Source organism: Dasypus novemcinctus, assembly GCF_030445035.2.
Source record: "Dasypus novemcinctus isolate mDasNov1 chromosome 12 unlocalized genomic scaffold, mDasNov1.1.hap2 SUPER_12_unloc_1, whole genome shotgun sequence".
Lineage (NCBI taxonomy): Eukaryota > Metazoa > Chordata > Mammalia > Cingulata > Dasypodidae > Dasypus > Dasypus novemcinctus.
Genome location: NW_026688129.1, coordinates 382,697 through 398,291, shown reverse-complemented (window position 1 = coordinate 398,291; position 15,595 = coordinate 382,697). Strand labels below are relative to the sequence as shown.

Genomic DNA, 15,595 nt, shown 5'->3' with positions numbered 1-15,595 from the left:
TATTGTTCAGTTTTTTAATACTCCAATTTATTTTTTACTTTATTTCAGTTTTTATAAATTATTATGTATTTTATTTCTATCATTAAACCAATCATTACTATTTCATTTTCCTATAATATAATTTGGCAATGTATTAGGCTTCATTTTTGAAGAAGTTTTGAACACAGAGGTGTTCAACTATGGCAGGGAGGAGCATTGTTGTGGGGTGTCATTGATGGGGGATGTATGGGTGGGAGGTAGTTCTCCAGGGCATGCATACAGGGTATATAGGTATGTGTGTCTGTTCTTTGGTAATGACATAGAGGGTAGTTTCAAATGACAACTGGGGAGCTCTGTCCCATGCTCAATGAAACAGCAACAATACCCCAATTGCAACAGCAAAGACCAGTGAAGAAGGAAGGTCCAATGGTGGGCCCTTGATATTGATGACTATGCTAATGAGTCTGTGCACTTGAAATGTCAACTTGGCCTAGATCTACAGGGTGCCTAAGAGTTACCTCCTCAGAACCTCCACATTACTCAAATGTGGCCACTCTCTAAGCCAAACTCAGCATATAAATGCATTAATTTCCCCCCAGTGTGGGACATGATTCCTGGAAATCAGCCTCCTTGGTGCTGTGGGATTACTATCAAGGACCAGCTGGTGATGCAACTAGAAATAATTGAATAAAAGGAGGAAATAGTAAAAACAAATGAGTTTACATGGCTAAGAGACTTCAAAATGAGTTGAGAGGTCATCAGAGAGGATGCACTTATCTACTTCTCAGCAGAATCTCATAGACAGCCAAAGTAGATACAACCCCACTTACTGGTGGTCCTGAGGGCTACAGAGACACACAGGTCCTATGGTCATAGCAGATGCTCCGGAGTTCAGTGCCTTTTTGGGCCCTACTTAAGAATTTGTGCTCCAGAATGTGATGGAGTAGGACTCAGAAGTGACTTCTCTACACATGCCTCTTCTGTCACTTCTGCTAAATCTGTGGTTGGTGCTGAGGATTATGTTTGCCCTGGAGACATAATTCTCTGGATTGTCCATGTGCCAGCTGGGCCTTGAGCTTCAAGGGATTTGCAAAACCTGCTCTCCAGTTTGTTGGACTTACCCAGGTCAGCTAACAAGAACAAGGAGGTGACCACAGTCAACCACCACACCAGGGAACCGAGAGAGTCTACAATGCAAGCAGGAAAATCATATCCATCAGCCATGTGCAATCTAATCCCCCTCTCAATTTAGAGATGGAGTGGGTATCACCATCCTAGGATCCTCAGGATGGAGGAATAAAATATGGATTAGAGTGGACTTACTTATGTTCTACTATAGAATTATTGTGCAATGGAAGAAATTATTTCTTAAATTTGGAGACAGTGACCATGGGAGTTGCTGAAGGCAGGGAAAAGAAAGAGGCATGATAAGGCAGCATTTTGGGGATGTGGAGTTGTTCCAAATGATATTGCAGGGACAGATGCAGGACTTTATATATCCTGCCATATGCCACTGAATGGAATGGGAGAGAGTATAAACTACAATGTAAACTAAAATCCATGCTGCGTAGTAGTGCTCCAAAATGTTTTCATCAAATGAAATGAATGTACCATACTAATGAAAGAAGGTGTTGATGTGGGAGAAGCGGGGAGTGTGGGGAGTGGGGTATATAGGATCATTTTGTGTGATCTATGTGTCTTTTAAAAAATAAAAAAAAATTAAGTCATTGAAGTAAACATACTCATAAGCATACATATGAATTGCTTCAAAAAGTAATTTTTAAAAAATAGATTTTTTGAAAAAAACTGCATGCCAACAAACTAGACAACCTAGATGAAATGGACAAATTCCTAGAAACTGCACAAACAACCTACATTGACACTGCATGAAATGCAAGACCTTAAACAAATCACCTTTTAATATTGAATCCATCATCAAAAATCTCTCAACAAAGAAAGGTCAAGGCCGAAATGTCTTTTTCTTTTTTTTTTTTTTGCTTCTGAATTTTTTTTAAAACTCATTTTAGTTTCTGGTTTTTGATTTTTGAAACCCCATTGCCTTTTGGGTTGTTGTTAATTTTTTTAATTGTCTCTTTTTAAAGACCCATAGATCACAAAAAATGTTACATTAAAAAATATGAGGTTCCCATATACCCCACTCCTCCCACATTAACAACCTTTTCCATCACTGTAGCACATTCATTGCATTTGGTGAATACATTTTGGAGCACTGCGGCACTGTATGGATTATAGTTTACATTGTAGTTTACACTCTCCCCCAGTACATTCAGTGGGATATGGCAGGACATATAATGTCCAAACTCTGCCCCTGCAATATCATTTAGGACAACTCGAGGTCCCAAAAATGTCCCCACATCACATCTCTTCTTCCCTCTCCCTGTTGTCAGCAACTACCATAGTCACAATCTACACATCAGTGATAAAAATTTTCCTTTGCTAGAGTCACAGTAGTTCTACAGGAGAATACCAGTGAGTCCACTCTAATCCATATTCTATTCCTCCATTCTGTGAACCCTGGGATGGTGATGTCCATGCCACCTCTAAATTGAAAGTGGGCTTAAATCCCACGTGGTTGATGGATGTGATTTTCCTGCTTACAGTTGTAGGCACTCTTGGTTCCCTTCTTTGTTGGCTGACAATCTTCACCTCCTTGTTAGCTGACCTGGGTAAGTTGAACAAACCAGTGAGTAGAGCTACAACTCTGCTGAGGCTCAGTGCCCAGCTGGGACATGGCCAGTCCACAGATTCAAGTCTTCTGAGTATACACCAACCCCAGCACCAACCACAGGTTCAGTAAAAGTGACAGAAGAGGCAGGTATAAAAAGGTCACATCTAAGTCCAAGTCTATCACTCCCAGGAGCACAAATTCTAAAGTAAGGCCCATTGACAAGGCACTGAATTCCAGAGCCATCTGCCATGACTGTAGAACCTGTGTGTCTCTGTAGCCCTCAACAGCACCAGTAACTGGGGTTGTATCTACTTTGGCTGTCTCTGGGATCCTGCTGAAACGTGCATAAACACGAACCCTCTGATGACCTCCCAACTCTTTTTGAAGTGTCTTAGCCTTATAAACTCATTTGTCTTTGCCATTTCCTCCTCTTATTTAAGGCAGGACAGATGAATTCTACCAAGCATTTTGAAAAGAATTAATAATGATCCTATTTAAACTCATCTAAGAAATTAAAGAGGAGAGAAAATTACCCAACATATTTAATGAAGCCAACCTTACCTTAATTCCAATGCCAGATAAAGACACTACAAAAAAGGAAAATTACAGAATACTTTCTCTAATGAACATAGATGTTAAAAAATTCTCAACAAATACTTCCAAATCAAATCCAATGGCATAAAAAAAGATTTGTTCATCCAAACAAAGTGGGAATTATTCCTGGTATTCAAGGCTTATTCAACATAAGAAAACCAATTTACTTAATGCACCACATTAACAAATTGAAGGAAAAGAACATACGATCATTTCAATCGATGCAGAAAAGGCATTTGGCAAAATTTAGCATCATTTCTTGATAAAAACAATTCAAAGATAGGAATATAAGGAAAATTACTCAATATGGTAAATAGCATATAAGTAAAATACACAGCCATCATTGAAGTCAATGGGAATGTTTGAAATATTTCCCTCTAAGATTGGGCATAAGACAAAAGTGGCCACTGTCAATGTTGCTATTCAGTATGGTTCTAGAAGTTTTAGCTAAAGGAATTAAGGAAGAAAAATTTAAATGAATCTAAAGAGGAAGTAAAACTCTTTCTGTGGATGACAAGATCCTAATTTAGAAAATTCTGAAATGTCTAATGTAAAGCTACTTGAGCAAATAAATAAGTTCAACAAAATGGCAGGATACAAGATAAACATGCAAAAATTGGTAATATTTTTATACACTAGTATTAAGTGATCTGAGGAAGAAATAAGGGAAATATTCCATTTATAATAGCAACAAAAATACTCAAATACATAGGCATCAATTAAAACAAAGAAGCATAGGATCTATATGCAGAAAATTTTTTTTAAATTTCTAAAAGAAATTAATGAAGACCTAAACAAAGGGAAAGACATTCTGTGCTCATGGACTGAAGGACCTAATATTATGAAGATGTCAATCCTACCCAAAGAGATTGATAGATTCAATGCAATACCAATCAAAATTTCAATAGCTTACAGTAAAGAAATACTAAAGGTAATTACCAAATTTGGATGGAAGAGTGAACCCAAATAGCCAAAAGCATTCTAAAAAGAACAACATGGGAGGAATTTCACTACCTGACCTTGAAACATATTACAAATCTACAGTAGTCAAAACAGCATGGTATGAAGATAGACACATTATTCAGTGGAATAGAATTGAGAGTCCAGAAATAAACCCTCACCTCTATGGTGAACTGATTCTTTACAAACCTACAAAGTCCATGTTAACTGGATAAAACAGTCTTTTCAAAAAATGGATATCAATAACCAAAAGAATGACAGAGGACCCTTACCACACTCCTTAGACTACAGTCAACTCAAAATTGATCAAAAACCTAAATATAAAACCCAGGACCACAAAACTTCTAGAAGAAACTGTAGGGAACCATTTAAAGGCCTTTTGGTAAGTGTTGGTTTCTTAGACCTTACACTCAAAGCCAGTGATATAACAGAAAAAATATATATAAATCAGACCCCCTCAAAATTAAATGCTTTTACACCTCAAACAATTTTGACAAAAGGCTAAAAAGCCAGCCAACTCAATGGGGAAAATTTTTGACAATTACATGTCTGATAAGGGCTTAATATACATTATATATAAAGAGACGTTACAGCTCAACAATAAAACACATGACCTGAACAAAATATGGGCTAAAGATCTGAAGAGACATTTGTCCAAAGAAGAAATACAAAAAAAGAAAAAAATATTCAACATCACTAATGATTAGGGAAATGCAAATCAAAACTACAATGAGATGTCATTTCACACCTATCAGAATGGCCACTATTAAGAGAGAGAACTACAAGTGTTGGAAGAGATATGGATAAATGGGAAAATTTATTCACTGTTGGTAAGAATGTATAATGGTACAGAAACTGTGGAGACCTGTTTGGCTATTCATAAAGATTTTGAATATAGATTTGCCAAGTGAGCCTGAAATACTATTACTAGATATGTACCCAGAAGAATTGAGATCAGTGACACAGACGTCTGTACACTGATGTTCATAGCAACATTATTCATGATTGTCAAAATTGGAAACAAGCAAGATGTCAATCAACCAATGCAGAGATTAACAAACTTGGGTGTATTAATACCATACACTGTGGTGTATGATGGAATATTATGCACCTGTAAGAAAAATGAAGTCATACAGCATATGACAACATGGATGAACCTAGAGGACTTTATTTTGAATGAAGCAAGCCATACGTAGGAGGACATATACTGGATGCTTGCACCACTGTGAACTAAAAATATTGTGAAACATTCTATGATTCCATTTATATAAAATGAAAATATATATAAATTGATAAAGATGAAATTAGAGTTTTGATTATGTTGGACTGGAGAAGGAATGCTAAGGGATGTAGACTTTTTGCTTGAAGTAATGAAATTGCTATAAAAGTTTTTATCATGATGAATGCACAACATTGTTATTATGCTAAAAGCCACTGCTTATACACTTTGGATAGATCATATGGTATGTGAATATATCTCAATAAAAGAGCTTAATAAGTAAATAAGTCTGCATAGTCAGAAATAATTATTTATTTATTATTATTACTAAAGTAATGAAAATGCTCTAGTAATGATTGAAATGATAAATGCACATCTCTGAAATTATACCAAATACCATTAGTTATATACTTTGGTGAATTCTATGCTTTATTAATATGTACTAATAAAATTTATTTGTTTAAAAAAGAGTATATTGTGAACAAGTGTGTGCCAACAAACGAGTATGCATACGAAATGGAAAATTTCCTAGGAATGTACAAACTACAGTGAACCTTAAAGAAATAGGAGACCTAAACACACAAATCATAAAGAGGAAGAAACTATCATCAAAGAACTCCCCAAAATGAAAAGCCCTAGACCAGATGGTTCAATAGGCGAGTTCTACCAAATATTCAGAGAAGATTTAATATCAAATCTATTCAAGCTCTTTCAAAAAAAATTAAACAAGGAAAACTACTGAACTCATTTTATTAAGTCAATATCACCCTAAAACCAAAGGCAGATAATGATATTACAAAAAGAAAATTAAAAATCCATTTCCCTAAAGAATATGGATGCAAATATTCTCAACAAAATACCTGCTAACTGAATATAATAACACATTAAAAGAATTACTATTCATTATCAAGTGGATTTTATATCAGGCATACAAGAGTGGCCCAACACCAGAAAATCAATCAGTGTAATACACCACATTTATAATCAAAGAAGAAAAATCACATGATCTTCTCTATTTATGTAGAAAAGATATTTGACAAAGGAAAGCATCCTTTCTTGATAAAAATAAAACAAACGATAGAACTGAAAGAAACTTTCTCAACATGATAAAGGCCATATATGAAAAAACTAAACCTAATATTGTAATCATTGGTGAAGCGTGAAAACTTTCCAAGTGAGATGAGGAGCGGGACTAGGATGTTTTCAAACCACTGTTGTTCACTACAGTGCTAGATGTTTTAGCTAAAGCAAACTGCAAGAAAAAGAAAAAAAGTCACCCAAATTGGGAAGAAAGTAAAATGTTTGCTTTTTACAGATGATATGACCTTATACCTAGAAAGTCCTGAAAAATTGATAACAAAGGTGGTGGACCTAATAAACTATTTCAGTAGAATGGCAAAATACAAGATAAATATGCAAAAATCAGTGGTGTTTCTATGCACTAATGCATAATCTGAGCTAGAATTCATGAAAAAAATTCCATTTAGAACAGTATAGAAAAGAATAAAAAAAATTAGGAATAAGCTTAAGCAAGGATATAGAGCACCTGTATTCAGAAAACTACAATACGTTGTTAAAAGAAATAAAAAAGGCCAAAATAATTGGGAGAACATTCCATGCTCATGGTCTACAAGACTAATTATTAATAAGATATCAATTTCTACCCGAATTGATATACAGATTCAATGCAATCCTGATGAAACTTCCATCATTATTTTGTAAACAAACAGAAAACACAATTATCAAATTTATTTGGGAAGGTAAATAGCCTTCAACAGCTAGCAACATCTTAAAAATTCAAAGTGAAGATGGAGGAATTTCACTTTGGACTTTAAATCATATTACCCAGCTAGAGCAATAAAAAACCAGCATGGTACTGGCATGAACATAGACACACAGAAATGGGACCAAATGGATGGTTCAGAAACAATCACATCTATGGTCAAGTGATTTTGACAAGGCTGTTAAAGCCACCCAGTAGGGGCAGAATAATCTATTCAAGTAATTGTGCTGGGAGAACTGGATATCCATTGCCAAAAGAAAGAAAGAGTATCCTATCTCAAACTTTATACCAAAATTAACTCAAAATGGACCAAGACCTATATATAAGAGCTAGAACCATAAAGTTCCTTCAAGAAAATGTAGGAAAACATCCTCAACACCTGGTAGTACGAGGTGGATTCTTTAACTTTACACTGAAATAATGAGCAAAGAAAGAAAATGGAAGAAAGGGGACCTCCTCAAACCTAAAAACACTTTCATGATTCAAAGGACTTTCCCAAGAAAGTGAAAAGACAGCCCAGTCAATGGGAAAAAATATTTGGAAACCACATATCCAATAAGAGTTTGATTTCCATTCTATTTAAAGAGACCATGCAACTCAACAACAAAAGAGCAAGCCATCCAATTTTAAAAATAAGTGGAAGACTTAGACATTTCTCCAAAGAGGAAACACAAATGGCCAAAAGGACATGAAAAAATGTTCTTTATCACTAGCTATTAGGGAAAATCAAATCAAAATGACAATGAGATATCATCTCACACCACATAGAATAGCCATTATTACAAAACAGGTGAATGATGGAGTGATGTGGAGAAACAGGAACACTCATTGTTGGTGGGATTATAAAATGGTGCAGCCTCTATGAAAAACAGTTTGGCAGTTCCTTAGGAAGCTAAATATAGGTTTGCCATAAGATCCACCAATTCCCCTTCTAGGAATATGTTCAGAAGAACTGAAAACAGTGATGCAAATAGACATTAGCACAACAGTGTTCACAGTTGCCAAAACATGGTAGCAACCCAAATGTCCATCCACCATTTAATGGATAAACAAAATGTGGTGTATAGATAGGATGGAATTTTAGGCTGCTTTAAGAAAAAATGAAATTGGGACACATATGATAACATGGATGAACTTCAAGACATTATTTTAAGTGAAATAAGCCTGAGACAAAAGGACAAATCTTGCCTGGTCTCACTAATATGAATTAAATATGAGGAATAAATGCTTGTAGTTAAAACCTTGAATAAAGGTTTTAAGGAGATAAGAGGAGGGCTGAAAAGGTGTACTGATGTTTAATATATGTGGAAGTTTTAATTAACTTGACTGTAATTGTGTGGAAATGGGTTTGATGGTAATACATAGTGAGTAGAACTAATGTAGCTGGTCTATAAATGGCATTGAGGCTGAAAAAGGTAGGTCTCAGGATGTAAATTTGAATGGAAAGAGAACTCTAGAGTAATCTAGGGGCTGAATAACATAGTGAACCCAGAGGTGGCTGAGAACTGTGGTTAATGGTACAAATACAAAATGTCCTTCCATGAAATACAAAAATCACTATTCCAAGGTGGTAAGAATGTAGAGAAGCACAAGAAAAATACAATTAATGTAACCTATGGATTATTGTTAACAGCAATACTGTAATATTCTTTTATCAATGAAAAAAGGTACTATGTTCATAATAGGAGAAATGGAAAAATACACAAAATGAATAGTATAGACCACAGTCAGTAGTAATATTCTCATATTATCTCATAATTTGTAACAAATGTTCCATGACAATATAGTGTGTGGGTGGGTGGTTGTTGTATGGGAATTCCACACATGTTCATGATTGTTTTGAAATTTCACAACTATCTAATAAAAATATATTTTAGAACAAGAAGTAAAATTATCTCTTTTCTGAGATGATATGATCTTATAAGTTGAAAAATCCTATAGCAACCACACAAACACATGTCTATTTACACTTATTCACATACATGCCCTACCTATTAGAGCTAATATATAAATACAGCAAAGTTTCAGGGTAAAAGATAAACATGCATAAGTCAACTGTACTTTGGCAAACAAATTGTGAGGATCCAAAAAGAAAATTAAGAAAAAAACTTTCAGAGGCACCAAAATAATAAAATTACTGTGAATAATTTTAACCAAGATATGCAAGATTTGTATAATATCTATAAAATATTGCTGAAATAAAGGTGACCTAAATAAATGGTAAGATATGCCATTTAATTGAATGTCAGATTAAAATAGTTAAGGTGGCAATTCTATCCTCGAAACATTTAGAAATACAATGAATGCTTATCAAAATCTCATAGCTCACTTATAAAAATAAATATAATAATAAAAATCAAAGAATCAAACAAGAAAATTCTTCACCACTTAATGAAAATGCTCTAATAATAATGGACATTAATACACAACTCTGTGATTATACCTACTACCACTTGCTCTAAACTTCAAATGAATTTTATTCTTTATTAATATATATCAAAAAGTCAATTTCTTTTAAACAAAATAAATGTAAGAGCTTACCCTTGAAATTATGGAATTATAAAGACACCTTAATCGATAAAATTATACTGAAAAAGAACAAAACTAGAAGATATGCAATTCTATATTTCAAAACATATTACATATTTACATTTATTAAATAGTGTGATATTGGTACAAAGGTAAACATCTAAAAAAAAGAATAGAATTGATACTTCAGAAATAAACCTATATATGTATATATATATATATGGTACCAGGTTCTTGCACTCAGCAAAGTAGTGTCTTCACCACATGGTGGTGGAAAAAATGGATATGCACATGTCAAGCACGAATTTTGATCTTTACCTTAAATAATTGTCATTCAGAGATGTAAATGTAAGAGCAAAACTATACCACACTTACAAGTAAATATAGGAGTAATTCTTCATCACTTTTCATGTGGCAATTGATCCTTAGATATGACACTAAAATCACTAGAAATAAAAACAAATTGTTTTTCACAATAATTAAAAACATTTTAATCAAAGGAAACCCTACCAAAAAAGTAAAAAGATAACCTACATAAAGGAAAAAAGGCTTTCCAATCATATATCTGAGAAGGGCCTAATTTTTAAAAATGTATATATATGTTAAAATTCCTTACCCTTGAACATAAAGACAAATAATCTGATTAAAAATGGACATAGTAATTGAATAGATTTTTTTTCAAGGAATATATGCAATTGGAAAACAAACACATGAAATAATGCTCAGCATCTTTAATTATTAGGGATATGGAAATCAACACCAAAATATGACATTACTTCAAACCTGCTGAGATAGTTATACTTTTTTGAAAGTCTAAAATAACTGTTAATAAAGACATGGAGAAACTGGAATCCTTATACATAGCGGAAGGTATGTACAATGGTACAACCACTTGAAAAATATTTACGCAGTTCTTCAATAAGATATATACAGAATTTGCTGATGATCTATCAGTTATCTTCCTTGTTAGATATCCCCTAAAACTGAAGAAAGATATTCAAGTAATTGTGTACAAATGTTCATATTAGCATTATTTACAATAACAGGTAGAAACAACCTAAATTTCTATAACCTAATATATAAGCAAAATGTGTAATATCCATACAATGGAATATTGTTCAGTCATAAAATGGAATGAATTAATATAAGCTATACCATGGAAAAGACTTGAAAACATGCTATGTGTTTTTAAAAGATTACATTTACATGTAATATCCAGAAGAGGCAAATCATTAGAGACAGAAAGATGATTAATGGTTGACAGTGATTGAGGGGAGTGGAAAATATGGAATAAGTTCTTTCAAGAGTATGAGGTTTCCTTTGGAGTTCATAAAATTTTCTGAAATAGATAAATATTATTTTGACTAAGAGTTACCTCATGAGGGCCTCCTTGTTGCTCAAATGTGGTTTCTAACTCAAATTCAGTATATAAACACACTATCTCCCCCTGGCATAGAACAGGACTCCTGAGGATGAGGTCCCCTGGCACTGAGGGATTATTACCAAACACCAACTAGCAATAAACCTAGAAAAAGACCTTGACCAAAGAGGGCAATGGTAAATACAAATGAGTTTTTATAGCTATGAGATTTCAGAATGAGCCAGGAGGTCATCAGAGATTACACTTATGTACATCTCAGCAGGATCTCACTGCCACAGTAAATAGTGCCTCAGATAGTGGGGCTTCTGAGACTCTAGACATATCCATTCACTATACACAGGGCAGACAGTTCAGTTTGGCACCCTGACGATGGGCCTTACTTTGGAATTTATGCTCTTCATTGTGACAGAGCTGGACTCATCTATGGTTTTCCTACACATGGCTCTTCTGCCTCTTCTATTGAAAACTATAGTTAGTATTATACTTGATAGGTGTATATCCAAGCCACTTAACTCTTTGGTCTGTCCACACGGAAATTGCATTCTGAAAGTCAGCAGAGTTGCAAAACCTACTCTCCAGTTCATTGGACTCACCCAGAACACCTAATAATTTGAAGATGAAAGATAAAACCTATCCCAAAGAACAGAGAGAGTCTGCAACTGAAGCAAGATACTTCCATCTGTCTGTCCCAAGGGATCTAAGTCCCCTTTCACTTAGAGGCAGAGTAGGCATCACCATCCCCAAATCCTCAAGATTGGGGAATGAACAATGTACTAAAATGGACTTACTATTACTCTACTATAAACTTATTATTTTAGCAGTGGAAGAACTTTTAGCACTGATGTGGAGGGAGTGGCCACTGGAGGTTCTGTTGGGAGGGAGAAGAAGGAATAGGTGTAATATGGGGGCATTTTGGGGATACTGGAATTGTCCTGAATGACTTTCCAATGATAGATACAGGCCATTAAATATTTTGTCATAACTTACAAAATTGTGCATGACTGAGTATAAGCTACACTATGAACTATAATCCACGGTTAGTGGCAATGCTTGAATATGTGTCCATAAATTATAACAAATGTACCACACTAATGTAAGATCTTGTTAACGTGGGATAGTGTGGTAGGGGGACAGTGTGGGATATATGGGAATCCCCTATATTTTTATGTAATATTGATATAATCTAAAGTCTCCTTTAAAAAAATGTGGCTTGAAGCTGTATCAATCTAACAAAATGGCAAGATCTCACCAAAGACTATCTGGAATTACCATGCCCATTTTGGGAAATGTCCAATTAGACAAAATTACTCATCAGTCAAAAAAAGGAGCTCCAAAACTAAACATCTAAATGGAATGCCTACTATATTTAATACTCAGAATATACTAAGAAATGCAAGAAAAATAAATTTCATTAAAGGACTCTACAAAAGAGATATGAGAAAATGTAAACTCAGAGGAATTTTGTTTTCTCTATTTGTTTTGTGTCTGACAAATGGCTAAATTAGTTTTAACTGAAGCTATAAGCTCTGTATTTGTGTGTCTGTATGTTTGATGTCTGACATTTTCCTACCTCTGAATGCTAGTACCAAAGTATTTCATGAAATTCCCTGAAAGAGCTCGTTTGCTTAAAGATAAATAAGCACTTATATATAAATCAATACTCCTGTTCAATCCCAGAAATTAAGGAAAATAACATTCTAATATTTCCAGTGAAAATAGAGAATGTATAGAAATGCAAATTTCTTTTAAAAATTAAACTTGTTTTAGACAGTAGCATTGTAAAACTTGTTACTTATTAGCTGAAACAAGGAGGAATTTTTGCCATTGCCAACATCACCTGTTGTACCTGGGTTCTCACTTCTGGGGAAGTTAAGACACAATTGCATGAAATTATTGAACAGACAACATGGTTTAAACAGGTAAGGCCCTCCCCAAGGCCCTGATTTGATCATGGTGATTTCAGTTGGGTGAAATCATGGTCCTAGGCTTAGGGGGTAACTATGATGTAAGCAGTTGGGCCTTTTATCACTCTAGTACTCATTAGCGTCTCCCTAGTGTACTGTTTTCTCTCAAGGGTTTTGAATGTATATCCTCAGCCACTTGTGATCCAGTAAATGATTTCTTTTTGTCTGGGATAACTGAGAATGATGATCATGGAAAAACGGGCATCACGAACATCTATAAGCCAACATGAAAATAATCTGCAAACACTACACCAAGATCTTAGGCACTAACTGAAAATGACTAAGTACTTTACATTTTGCTCACAACTCTCAATGGCTGAGAGTCAGACCAATCTGGGGGCCCTAGCTTGAGTCCTTCGTGCTAAGCCCTACATCAGCAAACTGAAGATTAACGTAGTTTCTACCTCTTGTAAATGCTCCTTTCCCACAAGCTGAAACATAACAACCTGCCATAACTTGCCAGATTGTTTCCTCTCCTCGTTCTCCAGGAATCTTGATCTGTTCTGGTCGTTTTTGTACAGATATTTGTCCCCAGCTCCTATGACTTGTTTAAATTCTCTTTCTCACTCGGTGCCCAATTTTTGTTACACTTTTCATTTCTGGGACTCTCCAATCCAGTAGCCGTTCAGTTCAACCCTCCCCCTCCATTTTTCTTGGTGAGGCTTTTCTCCCAAAAAGTTCTTCCCTTCTAGGTTATCCTACCTCTGAGAGTCAGACGGAGTCATTCCAGAAAGTCGGAACCCACAGAACCCCCAGAAGAGTCCATTCTGCATTTATATATAATTCCACCAACACTAACTATCTGGACAGAGGGACTGCACCACTAGGCCATAGCCATTCTGCTGCGATTTTACTCCCCTTCCTCCTAAAACGGGGGCCTTTCTGTTTTCAGCATTCCTCAGCAGCTTGTTTTCAGCACTAGGTCTCTATGAGCTTGTCTCTGTACCTGGGTATGAATGGGGTTCTGTCGCACTGCTGTGAGGGCCTCTAAAATCTGTTCCCGGGTGAGAGGGATCCAGGCCGCTGGCTGTCTCTGGAGAACTCCCAAGCTGTGCACGGACCCGCTGAGAGGGAAGGGAAGAGGACCGGTAGGTCCTGGAGGGGAGCTTCCTACCTGATGTTTCTCTTTCTTCAATTCAGCATTTGTGGAATCCTCCGGTCTTGTTCATTCTCCAGAGACTTTGGGGAAGTTTTTTCAGGAAATCACTTCTGTCGCTGTGTTGATGACGTCACCAGTCCACCAAGGAATTTTTTTAAAGAGGTACCACAGATTGAACCCAGGACCTGTGTTAGGGAAACAGGCGCTCACCCACTAAGCTACATCTGCGCCCCAGTGAGAGTCGATTTTTTCATGTTTGTTTTGTTTATAGTAGATACCAGGGATTGAACCCAGGACCTCCTACTTGGGAAGCAGGGAAACACTTCTCTCATTGATTTTTCTAACTTTATCTCAAGTTCAAAAATCAAAATAGTAGACGAAAGTAAGCTTAACAATTTAGGGAAGCATTAATCTAAAAAATTCTCTCTAGTCACCTTTATCTTATTTAATCCTAAAAACAAACTCAATTGTTTCTCCATTGTTAAGAAAAATACATAAAGGTCTCCCCCTTCTCCCTCTGGCTCTGGCCAGGAGGGCGAGACCCGCGTGGCGAGGAGGCGGGACCCGTCGGGGCTGCCGCAAGCCCCGCTCCCTCCCGCTCCCCCGGTTCCCGCCGCCGCCGCCGCTTCCTGGGCCGAGTCCTCCCGCAGCCCCGGCGGCGCCAGGTGCCTTCACGGAGGCCCGTGCTCAGTCCGCCGCCTTAGCTGTCCGGGGCTTCTCGTCCCGCCGTGGGGATGGCGCCGCGCTCCGGCCAGGAGGAGGCTCAGAAGCTGCTCGAGCAGCCCCAGCTCCTTCCGTCCACGCTGCGGAGGGAGGAGGACGAGCGCCCTGCAGAGCGCGAGGCCAGGGGTCGCTGAGGTCGCGCCCTCGGCTGGGCCCTGCAACAGCGACCCTCCCGCCCCTCGGGGCTGTCCCGCCCGCCCCGGCTCGGCTGGAGGGAGGGCGGGCGCTGGGCCCCCAGACCCACTCTCCCCTCCGGAGGCGGCGGGAGGCCAGGTCCGCAGGCGCCGTCCCTGGTTCCAGCCTCCCCTGCTCCCGGCTCAGGGCAGAGCCGGCGCCCGCGGCTCGGTGCTGGGGCTTGCTCTAAGCTCGGGCTCTCCTGGGCCGCGGTCCAAGCCCGGGTGGACGGAACACGGCCCGGCAGTGCTTAGGGTTCAAGGGTGGCTCTCTTCCCATCTGATCACGTAGCTCCGCCGTGGGGCCGCCCTTAGATCTGGTGCCCTGCCTGGCCCTGCCCTGGGACCCTGCCCCTCCTCCCGGTGCTTGGCTGCCTGGTTTTCCAGGTGGAGCCCTAACGCCTGCCCACTTGTCAGTGCCCTGAAAGAGGATGGTGGTCTTTTTCATTGATTGGAGTGTTATTGAATAAATCTATTGGTGAGGTGTCAATGTTAGTAGTAG

General features: G+C 37.4%; 1 protein-coding gene across 7 annotated transcripts in view; it reads right to left on the bottom strand.

Annotated features, from left to right (window-relative positions):
- Positions 1 to 15,317, bottom strand: part of LOC101446990 (zinc finger protein 596-like) — a 112,855-nt gene extending 97,538 nt beyond the window's left edge. Inside the window, exons 1-3 of one of the 7 annotated variants that reach the window (XR_009184574.2) lie at positions 15,165 to 15,287; positions 14,213 to 14,382; positions 10,129 to 10,199 (exon numbers count right to left, since the gene is read on the bottom strand). The gene's annotated coding sequence lies outside the window, so the exon portion shown is untranslated. Of the gene's footprint in view, positions 1 to 10,128; positions 10,200 to 14,212; positions 14,383 to 15,164 lie in introns of all 7 variants that reach the window. The other 6 variants (XM_071213556.1, XM_058292433.2, XM_071213557.1 and 3 more) reach the window with 6 other exon arrangements.
- Between the last annotated feature and the right edge of the window lie 278 nt (positions 15,318 to 15,595).